We start from the raw sequence: 14021 nt of genomic DNA on the forward strand, positions 1-14021 counted from the left end.
GTTTGAAGTCCAGAATTGTGATACCTCCAACTTTGCTTTTCTTTTTCAAGATATATTTGATATAAAGTGTCCATGGATTTTATTTTATTTTATTTTTAAAGCTTTATTTACTCGAGAGAGAGAGAGAGAGAGAGAGAGAGAAAGAAAAAGAGGAGAGAGGGCATGAGTAGGGTGGAGGGTCAGAGAGAGAGGGAGAAACAGAATCCCCTCTGAGTAGGGATTTCAATGAGCCCAACATGCAAGCCTCAATCCTAGCTAGGACTCTGGGATCATCATCTGAGCCAAAGGCAGATGCTTACATCACTTGAGCCACCCAGGTGCCCCTGGACCATAGATTCTTAAATGTGGAAATATTTAGTGGAAATATCCACTGAATCTAATTGCAGAATTAAGACTAAGATATCAATTTAATGGCTTTGGCATTAGGAGAACCTGACTCTTGTTCTAATAGTAATAATAACAATAGTAATAAATCACAATAATATTAATAATACTAATGCTAATATAAATGCTAATATAAATGCTAATATATAATATTAATGCTAAAAATACATTTGCTAAATACTTAAAACTGTTCAGGCAATATGCTCAGCACTTTGCCTTAAGAATTTTATTTGATTTCCATACATCTGCCGTATGAAAAACACTCCTGTTACCCTCCTTTTACCAGTGAGGAAATAAGCTTAAAGAGATTAAAAGAAATGTACCAACAGTTTCTCAGCTTATAAACGGAAGAATCTGGGACTCAAAATCAAGTTGTTTGGGATCCCTGGGTGGCGCCGCGATTTAGCGCCTGCCTTTGGCCCAGGGCGCGATCCTAGAGACCCAGGATCGAATCCCACATCGGGCTCCCGGTGCATGGAGCCTGCTTCTCCCTCTGCCTGTGTCTCTGCCTCTCTCTCTCTCTGTGTGTGACTATCATAAATAAATAAAAAATTTAAAAAATGTTTAAAAAAAATCAAGTTGTTTGATCGTAGAATCTACCTTCTTAACCACAGTGCCTTATTATTCTGAAAACAGTTAACTTCTTAGAACCTTCATTTTATTTATCTGTAAAATAAGAATAATCAATTAACGATCTCCAACTCCTTTATAAAATGTATAATTAAGTATTATAAGGTAAGTGAACATTTAAGGTGAAAAATTTTGGTTCTTTTTATTCTCTGTGGCAGCACAGTTTGTGTAGCCTAAATATTTTTATCCACAATACCCTATGCCTTTCTTCAATTAATGTTTATGGAATTAGGAAATCACTTTATACATGTATAAGGAACACTAAATGTACAAAGTGGTCTTCTACTCTTTTAACTCCATTTTTCACATTTATTTTTTGTAATATTTTTTTAAAAATTTCAATCCAGCTATTCATTTTGAGATTTTTATTATTTTTTCTTTTTATTTTTTGGTAATAGGTTTTATAGACTATTATTTATTATGTTATCAACTTCCATGAAATTATATTAGTATTTTTAAATGGACATTTCATTATTTATCATTATTCATTAATTTCCTATTCACTTTTAACATTTATAGCAAATTATCTTCCTTTTCCTGTGGTTCAGAATATGCATGATCAAGTTTTTGATGTCAAAACATTCAAGTAGTGACTGAAATTTCTAAAATGTTTTAACAAAATTTGATTCAATTTAGCTGAAATAATGATCAAAAGCAGCAAAAATCTGCATAATTCTTTATATATATTCAGGTTAGTCTTAGTATTATAACTCTGAGATTGTCCCAAAAATGTAGATCTTGCTAATGGCATTCAAAGTGATTATTTTAATTTTTTAATTGAAGAATTATTAGCATATAATATTGTATTAGTTGCTCATGACTACATAATGTTTTAATATGTATCTATTTTATGAATGGTCGCTACAATAAGTCTAGTTGCCATCTGTCACCATATAGAATTGTTAGAATATTATTGACTGTATTCCCTATGCTGTACATTACATCTCTGTGTCTTTTTTATCTTATAACTAGAAGATTGTGCCTCTGAATCTTCTCCGTCTATTTCATATATTCCCCCCACTCGCTTCCTCTCTGGCAGCCATCAGTTTGCCCTCTATATTTATAAATCCATTTCTGTTTGGTTTGCTCATTTACTTTTTAGATTCCATATATAAGTGAAATCCTGTGGTATCTGTCTTTCTCTGACTTATGCACCTTGGCATGCTACCGTCTAGGTCCATCCATGTTGCTGCAAATGGCAAGGTTTCATTATTTTTTATGGTTGACTAGTATTCCATTGTGTATGTGTGTGTATAGATATACATGTGAAATATTTTAAATTTGAAAAAATCAAAAGAATCACTGTACAAGGGTTTTAAAGTAGATTTTTTTTAAATTTTTCTTTTCTGCTTGGTTGATATAATAGCTCTCATCACTGTGTGACTTACAAAATCAATTTCTAGGTAAGTGATTAAGATCTGGGAGATAAATTTTAGAAGACACTTGGAAATAATCTACACTTGGAGTTTAAGACTTCACCTTCTAACATTTCAGTGTGTGATGAATGAAAAGTATTCTTAACTATACTACACGTATGGAATGTGTCTATGGCTTGTATACTACATGTTAAATGTCTTTTTTTATTGCTTCTATGGTAGTAAGTAGTAAATTTTATTTCTTTAGAATATAAAAAATGAATTGGTGTTTTTATTTACCAAAAGCTAAATAGTTAAACTAGGCCAAACTAAAATGTGGAAGAGCTTTAGTAAAGACAACATATTTCAAGTCTGGGGTTTACTTTCCCTGATCACAGTTAAATAATGCTAGTTTTATGGGAAATAAAAATAATTCTAGTACACTCCTGTGTCTTTGGGTTCCTTTTTTCATTATTATTTTAAACAACTGTGGTAGAAAACACCTTTCAGAAATAAAATGTATTCTCAGTTTATTATTCCCTCTTTATTATTGAACATAGACACATTATATAAAATATTACACATAAACATTCAATACCTAGAATGTTAGTATACTTCATTTTTATCATAATATATTTTTATTTAAAAAATCACCAAAGGTAAATATAAATCCATAGGTGAATTAAAGTCATCCTGAATACCACTACCGTTTCCTTTTTTAAAAGATTTTATTTATTTATTCATGCGAAACACAGAGAGACAGAGGCAGAGACACAGGCCGAGGAAGAAGCAGGCTCCCCACAAGGAGCCCAATGCTGGACCCAATCCTAAATCCCGGGATCACACCCTGAGCCAAAGACAGACACTCAACCACTGAGCCACCCAGGTGTCCCCAATTACCTTTTACAAAAGTCAATTGGAATACCTTGTCATTGTATTTAAATATGCTTAAAGCATCATGGATTATAATCTGTAAATGATATTTTATTAGTAATATATATATAAATATGATTGAATGCAAATTCACATAACCAAGTCAATTACAATGGATATAATGACTTCACTTGGGATTAATTTTCACTAGAATGGGTTAATTCATTGTGAACATAATTATTTCATTTATAAAATAAGGTCCTTTGGTCAAAATAATTAAAACTATCAGATAATAAAAAATACCAAAGAACAACTGAAAATACCTCTTTAGCTTATAATACATCATATATCTTATATTCCATTTGTACTGTCAAAAAGCTTTTGAGATGACATAATTTTAAGACATACACAAAATAATTGTGAGAGTCAATTTATAAAAGTGGAGAAGTAATATATAAAATATATCTTAGGTATATCATTTAAACACTCAATATACTAGGGGCCATTTGAGAACAAATGAAATAATGTATTAAAATCTCTCCCTCTACGTTATAATAAATATAGGCAATTTCATAAAGAATTCACAAGCCGCTTTTGAAGAAATAAATTTTCTTATTTAAATTCTGCACTGCCCATTTTTACTACTCATTTACTGTCACTGGGAGTTTAATGATCAGAAGAATGGAATTGAATAGGCTTAGAAACTACATTTAAAAAAGATTACTTGAGGGGTATCTAAGTGGCTGTAGATTAAGTGCCTGACTCTTGATTTCACTCTGGTCATATAATTAGGGTTGTGAGATCAAGCCCCACGTCTAGCATGAAGTCTGCTTAAGATTCTCTCTTTCTCTCCCTCTCTTCCTACCCTCTCCCCTGTCCCACTTTCCCTCTCTCTCTTCTCTACAAGAAAAAGAAAAAAAAGTACATGAGTTTAGAGTACCTGAAGTATACGTGTTGAATTCATAACTATACATCAACAGACAGGGGGAAAATGTTCAGACATGCATTTAGCAGGAAAAGATCATGTTCCACAGGGGCCTGTCCATGTGAGAGACCTGGCAAGACTGGAGCACAGATGGTAAGAGGATAGTTGGAAGAAATACAAGCTTTTGGACATCAATGACATCAATGCTGGATAACTTATAGTGACAAATTAACAAGAAGGGGAAAAAAAAAAAGGAAAAGATCTTTAGGCTTCTTTAGCTCCCTTAGTAGTTGCTGGAATTCTGGCTTGTGGAGAAACTGATTTTTACTGGGAACAAAAAGAAATGTCTCTCAAAAGTAAGAGTAGACAAGCCACAGACTGGGAGAAAATATTTGCAAAACAAGAGTCTAATATAGAACTGTTGTACAAAGAAGTCTTAAAACTCAACAGTAAGAAAATGAACAACCCAATTAAAAAAAAAAAAAAAACAGGCAACAGATCTAAATAGAAACCTCACCAAAAAGATAAATATATGGCAAATAAGCATTTTTCATTAAAATAATGAAATGCAAATGATGAAGTATCGGCACACTTGTTGGAATGGCTAAAACCAGGAACATTGACAACACTAAATGCTGATGAGGATGAGGAGCAACAGGAGCTCTTATTAATCATTGATCAGTTGCAAAATGGTAAGCCACTTTGGGAGAAAGTTTGGCAGTTTTTTCAAAGCTAAATATATATTTACCATATGATATGGCAGTCATGCTCTTTGGTATTTACCCAAATGAATTGAAAAGTTACTTCCTCACAAAAACCTGCACACAGATGTTTATAGCAGTTTTATTCATAATTTCTAAAACTTAGAAGCAGACAAGATATCCTTTAGTAGGCGAATGGGTAAAATAATTCATTGTCTATTTGTACTACAGCTTATGATAGTGTTATCAAGCCATGAAGAGGCATTGAGGAACTTTAAAAGTATGTTACTAAGTAAAAGAAGTCAATCTAAGAGGGGCAAACTTATGATTCTAAGTCTATGATGTTCTGGAAAAGGCAAAACAAAGAAGAGAGCAAAAAGATCAGTGGTTGCCAGGTTTGGGGAGAGAAAAGGATGAATAGAAAGAGCACTGAGGATTTTTAATGCAGTGGAACTCATAATATAGTGGTGGGTATGTGTCATTAACATTTGTCAAAACCCATAGAATGTACAATCCCAAAGCAAACTATGGGATTTGAGTGATACGTCAGTGTACTTTACTGATTGTAACAAATATATAACTCTGGTAGGGGATGTTGACAATGGGAGAGGCTGTGCATGTGTGGGGGAAGAGTGTGAGGGAACCCTGGACTTTCCACTCAGTTTTTTTTTTTAAGGTTTATTTATTTATTTATTTATTTATTTATTTATTTATTTATTTATTTATGATAGAGAGAGAGAGAGAGAGGCAAGGACACAGGAGGAGGGAGAAGCAGGCCCCACACAGGGAGCCCGACGTGGGACTCGATCGATCACACCCCGGGCTAAAGGCAGGCACCAAACCGCTGAGCCACCCAGGGATCCCCTCAGTTTTGCTAGGGAGAAAGGGAAGGAGGGGAGGAGAAGAGAAGAAAGGAGGAGACAGGAGGGAAGGGCAAGATGGAAGTGGTGAGAAGAGGGAGGTGGAGTTCTCTGGCAGTTTTTGGCATGTCAAGCCAACCAATGAAGGCAAGAGAAAAAGAAATTAGAATTGACCAAGAGAAACAGAAGTGATGAAAAATTTGCCACTTTCTTTTTTTTTTAAGTCGGGTTGGATATAGACACATCCTATTGGACTAGGAAATATGAATTAACTTCCAAGTGTCTGTTTCTTCAGAATTAACTAGATTAGCCAGAAAAGTTCCTGAAGGACACATGTAACCAAGGGAAGCCACACATCATCCCCTAAGTTATCAGAAAGAAATCCTACCCTACACACAGAAAAAGATATGCAAAGGAGTCAGTGTTGGTCTACAGATGGAAATGAGCACTATCATGGGTTAGCCTTGTATCCCCTTTATGGAGTATTGTAACGATTTGACTCAGAGAAAGATGACAGGAGAAACAGTTTTCACACATGTATTCAGTGCTTTGTTCCTTCCCATGACCACTAAGGAGACTTTTGCTTTCATCTATTCCGGGTTTTCTATCTTTCATTCCTTTTCTCTATACCAGGAACTCTTGTTAGCTTGCCCCACCACACAAAGGACTGGAGAGAGCTGCAGAGTTTCATCTTTACTTGATTAATTCTAAGCTATGTCTACATCAGAGTAGATAATAGATGGACTTGCATTGGAGATGCAAGTGGGAGAAAATCACTGCCATCATCATCATCATCAAATAGAGAAAGAAGGAAAAGGCTAGAGAAACTAGCTAGAGTCTGCACAAGGCAGTTTGGGAAAATGTTTTTGAGGGGTTGTGTTGAGGGAAGAGAGAGCAATAAAAGAAGACAAGGGAAAAAATATTTTGTTAAATGTAGGGCAACATGTCATAAAAATTCCCTTGACTCTTGATCTCAGCTCAGGTCTTGATCTCAGGGCTTCTCTCTTGAGTTCAAGTCCCATGTTGGGCTCCACACTGGACATGGAGCCTACTTTAAAAAAAAAAAAAAAAAGGAAAGAAAGAAAGAAGAAAGAAAAGAAAAAAGAAAAAAAGAGAAAATAAATTGCATTAAAGATTTAAATTGCTTTCAATCATATTTTGATTACTAAATTGTGTTCTTGTTGCATATATTTGTTGTAATAGTAGTAATCATCATTATAATGCATTATATTATTATTACTATTATTTTGAAAATACTCCTGTATGCTAGGAGTTACCTATAAACTGATAGGAATTAAATACAATCTGAAAATAAAAAGCATTAAAATCTCATATAGTTAATTTTTCCAATACGGTGTAATGACTGAGGTTGCTCCTTAATCCACCTTTGGGTCTCAACTTACATTTTGAAGTTCCTGGCAAAGAGGGACTTAGAGTATCAGTAAACCTAAATATAGCATAGATATAAATTCATGGAAGCTAAATTCCTTTACTGAAAAAACATTTTATAATGTAAGTCCTCTCATTTTTCTTTTTAGTGATGTAATTCAAAGTTCTAAAGGCAGTATACAGTGGCACTCAACAATCCTTGGTAAAGATTAAGACTCAAATATTAAAGCAACAAAGCAGACAGCCATGAGGGTTGATAGATTTCAACTTTACAAAGTTTTCTTTTTAATCTCTCAGTAATTGATGGTGCCATTAGACATATTTTACTGTCTACCAGCTCCATCAAAACGTAGACAAGACAGACAATATGAATGGAAATCACTATTTCTTGTGGATTATATTTGACATGATATACTATGGTTTTTTGAATATCCAGTTTTATATATCTCTGCTGAGAAACGGAAATCTTTATTTTGTCTTTTTTATCTGATTTATAACACTATTGAATTCAGAAATTGCACTCAATCCAATATGACTCCTCATCTGTCTTTCAATTTAAAAATAACAACCCAAACAAAATCAATGACTGTTAAAAAAAAAAAAAAAAGTGAGACATCATATAAGAAAAAAAAAAAAAAGGAAAGACTTTTATTTATACAAATATCAGCTGGCCAGGGATAATCATGCTCCAGAGAACTGGTTTGATAGACACCAATGTCTAGTTTAGTATTAATTTTTGGTTTTAGTTGTGACACCTCAATGTTGTAAATAATTTCATGTGATGCACAATTATAAACCTTCCTATTTTACCATATATTGAAGTGGAAGTATATCAATTGTTTGTTGGGCTGCTTCCATCTTTGAGGCATTCTGTGACAATGTTGCTCAAAGCCTGTTCCAAGGGCTAACTATATAGATCATTTGTTAAAGAAAAATCCTCAATCTCATTGCTAGTCCTACTGAAATAGAATCTCAAGGAGTTAGGACTCAGAACCTACACTTATAAAAAGTACCTTTTGAATGAGAAATACTGGTATTTGTTTCAGAATAGATCCATATTCCATAGAAATTTTTACCTGAACATTCTAAGTAACTAGAATTAACAATTAAGAATGTTGCAGTTAGTTAAGCAGATAACTGCAATTAATCTTAAGTAGAATTAAATTATGTTAAATTCATTTTGAAATAGCACTGTCTTAAAAGTTTAAGCATTGTAACTCAGAAATACACATTAAATGTTTTATTTATAGTAATTGGAAATCTTGTTAAAATCAAGAAATATTAAATATGACCTGTGATATTAAATTTTGATATTTAATAAGACAACACTATCGCGACAATATATATTCCAAAAGAAGTTAGTGGCTTAGTGTTCTCTCCATAAGATTTTTGTCAAGGAACTTATTTCTCAAAAAATAGAGTTTACAAGAGATTATAGATAAAAGAGATCCTCTGTTTCAAAACTTCCAGCTTAATTCAGGGCATTTTCTGTGACCCGATCTGTCATTCTGACTTGTTATATGTGTACCTTTCAAATCAGGAAGAGGATGGTGGTTAAGAACATAAACTTTGGAGTCAAAGGGATCTAGACCTGAACCTAATCTGTTTTTTGTAACATTAGAGAAGTTCCTTAATTCCCAGTGTCTCGGTTCCTTAGCAACCTAGGGGAAAATAGAACCTACCTCATTGGATTGGTAAAAATATTAAATGACATACAGAATTTCAAGTGTCTGGCTACTTATTGCTATCTGCCTTATATATATTCACATATATTTATATTTATAAATGCTTATATTTTGAGTTTAATTTTGTAATAGGTAATGCATTCAAATAGTTTTTAAAAAGTCAAAGCAGTGTAAGAAACAATATAGTAAAAAGTACCCCTATGATCTCCTTTCCCTTACCTGTAGATAACCACATTTATTTGCTTGTCTATATATGCCTGCTTCTAGTTTTTTAATGCAATACTATCAAGTATAAGTTAATGTATATTATTTTTCCCTTAATACTTTAATTGTGACCATTCACAGCTTCATATATTATTTGTGTTAACCCAGTGTTACATCTTGGAGGTCACTCCACGGCAAGATACAGAGAATGTCTTCATTTCCTTTTTACAGCAAAATCATAATAATAGTCAACATTTTTGTGGTAAAAATGTGGTGTTATTATCTTCAGGCCCTATCGGGGGAAAGAATAAGAAAATACATGCATGTATACAGTCTCAGGCAAGTGTGTGTGTGTGTGTGTGTGTGTGTGTGTGTGTGTGTGTGTGATTTCTATATATAATCCTCTGTATCTATATTAATTTAACATGAGTTCATACAGGTATTTCCAACTCTAATTCATTACCACATGGATCATTCTAGCTCCCTCCCCTCGATTAGCTATAAATTCCCACTTCCACAGTGAAAAACTTGGCTTCCACAATCCGTCTTCCATTTGCTCGGTCATTCAATTCCAATAGAGCTATCAAAAGCAGTCTGTAAGGACTAAAGTATACCACTTATGCATAGTTTTCTTTTGCCTTTAGTTGTGTAGATTCATTTCCAGAATTACTTAGGTCAACATTTTTTCTCATCTCCTTTAGTGAGGTTGTTTCACACATTTGTAATACGGTAGAGCTCTTGTCATGATCTGCTTTGTTTCCTGAGATTCCCCAACCTCCTAAATGATTTTGTTTTTAATTCGCATACATTAAGATTCACCTTTGTGCTTTAAAGTTTGATGGGTTTTGACAAATACATAATTTTATATACAACATTGCAGTATTATACAAAATATCATCATTAAAAAATTTTATCACCTAAAAAACTTCATGAACTTCACCTGTTTATTCTTTTCCTCCCCAGAATTCCTAGAAACCACTGTCACTATAATTTTGCATTTTCCAGAAGGTTATATAATTGGAATTAAATAGCATACAGTTTTCTTAGACAGGCTTCTTTACTTCACAATATGCAAATAAAGTCCATCCATGTTTTCCCATAGCCTGGTGGCTCACTTCTTTTTTATTGCTGAATAATGTGTAAAAAACTGCCATTGTAAACTATCTTCCAAAGTGACTAGAACATTTTGTGTTCCCATCAGCAATGAAAGGAGTACCTCTAAAACCTTGCTAGGATTTGGCATTGTCAGTTTATTTATTAATTTTTTTAATTTTAGGCATTCTAATAAGTGTGTAGCTTTCTATGGCTGTTGTTTTAATTAGAAATTCCTTCACTGTAAATGGTATTGAACATCTTTTCATATGTCTGTCATTGTTATATCTTCTTTGGTGAAATATCTGTTGAGATCTTTTGCCCATTTTACAACTTGAGTTGTTTTCTTATTGTTGAGTTTTAAGAATTCTTCATATATTTCAGGTGACAGCCCTTTATCAGATGTTAATCTGTGGATATTTTCTCCCAGTTGGAAGCTTTTTTTTTCATTTCTGTAAGGATCTTTTACAGAGCAGTTTTTAACTTCATTAAAGTCTAATTTATCAATTTTATGTTTGTGGCTCTTACTTTCTTTGTTGTAGTTAAAAACCCATCACCAAACACAAGGTTACCTAGATTTTCTCCTATGTTTTCTTCTAAAAGATATATATCATTTTCTATTTTACATTTATATTTGCAATCATTTTGAGTTGGTTTTTAGTGTTTTCTTTTGATTCTTTCTTAGCATTTCTAGTCTTTGTTTACATTACCTATTATATGTTGTCAACTCTTTCCATCAGATTCCGTAACATATTAATGATATTTTTTTATCCCTATCTGTGGGTGTCTGGGTGGCTTAGTCGGTTAAGTGTCTGCCTTCAGGTCAGGTCATGATCCTGGAGTCCTGGGTTCAATTTCTGCATTGGACTTCCTGCTCAGTGGAGAGTCTGCATCTCCTTTTCCCTCTAGCCCTCCGCCTTGCTTGTGCTTTCACACTTGTGAGCTCTCTCTGTCTCAAATGAATTAAAAAAAAAAAAAAAAACTTTAAAAAATTGCCCTGATAATCCCCAAATCTATGTCATAGCTGATTTTTTTTTAATTGAAAACCAAACCTGATGTATTATGAGGTAACAGGAACTAAACTAATTGGGCCTTTAGGGTAAGGTATCATGTTAATCTGGTTAAGGGTGGGCTGCTTTTAATGTTTGCTATGGTTAATAGTTGCCAGAAGCTTCAAATTCTTTTAATGTCCCTGTTTTTGTCTCTCCTGTTGTTTCTGGGTTTCTAAAAGAAATCCTCCTTAAATGTAATCTGGCCTTGTAGATCTTTCCATTGTAATCCACTGTTGATACACAGAAAGAAAGGCAGAAGGAAAGCATTCTAGGGGACTGTGACTTAATCTGTCTTTTACTGAGTCTGTATCACTGCATTGTGACTTTTGCAAGTATTTCTTGATCTTTTCTCCCCCTTAGGGGAGACAAGAAGGCTAGAGGGGCTGGAATGGAATAAATGCCCTTTCCTCAGATAAAATGAGGTTCTGCTGAAATCTTTTCCCCTGAAGAGAAGGACTTTGTTATGGAGATTGCTCTGGGTATATTTTAATGATTCCCTCCCATTCCTGCAGGAGACCTGAGGGAATTTTTCTTGGCTTTTCTTTGCTAATCCTGTGGAGTTCTTGAGCATGGGGGGTCTTCCGAAAACTGTGGCCCCCAGAAATTTCTTCCACTCATACTACTCCACATTCGGCCTTCAACGATTTGTCAAAGTATTTATTTTCTTACTATAGTATGGCTCCAGCCACTTCTCTTCGACATAAACTAGTCTCAGCTGTGATTCTTTTTATTTATCTGCCTCACCCGATTTTGAGCGGCAAGTATCCAGCAACCTCTTCTCTCATGGGTCCAAACATAGTCATCAATGTTGTTCATTTCAATTTTTTCTTAATTGTAAGGATGGGGGTGACAACTTCTAAAACATATCAGAGCTAAATCCCAAAGTCCTATCATTTGTTTTTTGACTGTTTAGTGTTTGGGGTTTGTTTTTGTTACTGTTATTGTTCCACCATGTAAAAATTTCAGAGATTTATGAAATGCTGCAGCAAATCCCAAACCATTTTAATTATGGAGATGGTGCAAAGTATTTGTAGTAGGTCTCCCCCGACTATTTTTTATCAACTGTCTATTGCCATATAGAAAATTAGTCCCCAAACATATTGACTTAAAACAATGAACATGTTTGCTTACTGTTGTTGTTTTTCATCTCACATAATTCCTATGGGTCCGAAATTCTGGAGCTACTTAGTTGACTCAGAGTCTCAAAAGATTTCCCTCAAGGTTCAGCCAATACTACAGATTTCTTAGTTTGACTAAGGGTGAAGTGTGTGTATTCGAGTGGGTTCTCATATAACTTGGAAGTTGGCCAGTTATTCCTCAGTTCATCACCACCTGTACTTCACTGGGGCTGCTTGAGTACTCTTAGAACTGGTGGCTGGCTGACTTTCCCAGGAGAGAGTGATCCAAGGGAGAGCAAGCAGAAAGTAGCAGTCTTTCCTAAAGTATCCTTGGATGTGACACATCACTATAACTCTATATTTGATTGATAGCACAGATTAGCCATATACAGTGTGGGAGAGGACTTCATAATAGCGTGAATACCAAGATATAAGTATGGTGCCTAAAAGGGGTGTTGCTTGATTGGATGGGGGTCCCCAAATGGGGCAAGAACGAGGTGGAAGCCAGTGGCACAGGAGGTGAAAAAATTCACCCAAGGCAGATCAAAGGCAAGAGAGGTTTATTGAATACACCATACGGGAGCAGTGGGCAGGACAGCAGAAGAGAGGCTGTGTGTAATGAGGCAGTGGGTGGGGCTGTTTTTAAAGGGGGAAGATGAGGCTATATGACACATATGGAATATTCCCTATTTTGATAACTTTGCCTACTTGTAAGTAGCCCATTGGTCAGTTAGGGCCTATGGATACCTTGAGGCGGGCTGCCTGATGGGCCTGTCTGTATTCGGCCACATGGTCACTGTGGGCCCTTTCTACATTCCATCGGTCAAGCCTGTCTGCCTAAAAACAGCCTCTACAATAAGGATCACTGGGCGCCATATTGAAAGTGGGCTATGACATCTTTCTTCAGTTGTCATCTTCAAAATATTACTATTTTTGCTAATTTAATTCTTTGTGTGAAATTTAGATGCAGTTTATTCAAATTTATATGCATGTGTATGTATGTTTGGTGAATAATATTACATGTAAAAATTAACCAAGAAAGAATTGAGATCTTCATGAAGTTGGGTCTTATATAAGAATATGACTTTCAGTTAGTTCAAATGTACTTTTATGCCTTTCATGTTTTAATGTTTTCATTATGAAGTTATCTGTATCTTATCTTGTTAAGTATGTTTTAGGTATTTTACCTATTTTTGTGTCTATTTTAATAGGTTTGTATCTTCCAGTATACCTTTTGATAATGATTTCCTGTGATAAGATGGCTTTTGATTTCTGTATATTTTGTACCCTAATACTTTATCATATTATTTTATCACTTATAATAATTGAGTAGTTTATTCTCTGATATATTCCAAGCATAGTGTTAGCATATGCAAATAATGAGAATATTATGTCTCCTTAATATTGAGAGTATTCCAGTTTTTATAACTTTAATATTTTTTTCTTCTTTAATTTTTTGGTTAATATCCCCAATTCAATGCTTATGAGCATTCTGCATTATATGAAACCCTGCCTTTGTGGCTGACATGATGTTAAAGATACACTCACTGATTCCTATTTTATACAATATTTTTAGCAAGAGTAGCTTTAAATTTTGTCAAATTTCTTTCTACCATTTATGGAGATGATATGATTTTTCTCTTTATATCTGCTAATCTGATTAATTACTTTAATAGACTTCATAGTACTGAACCAATCTTTCTTTATAGACATAAACTGCACATGGTTATGATAATAAACCTTATAGTGTGCT

Source organism: Canis lupus, chromosome 31, assembly GCF_048164855.1.
Source record: "Canis lupus baileyi chromosome 31, mCanLup2.hap1, whole genome shotgun sequence".
Taxonomy (NCBI): Eukaryota; Metazoa; Chordata; class Mammalia; order Carnivora; family Canidae; genus Canis; species Canis lupus.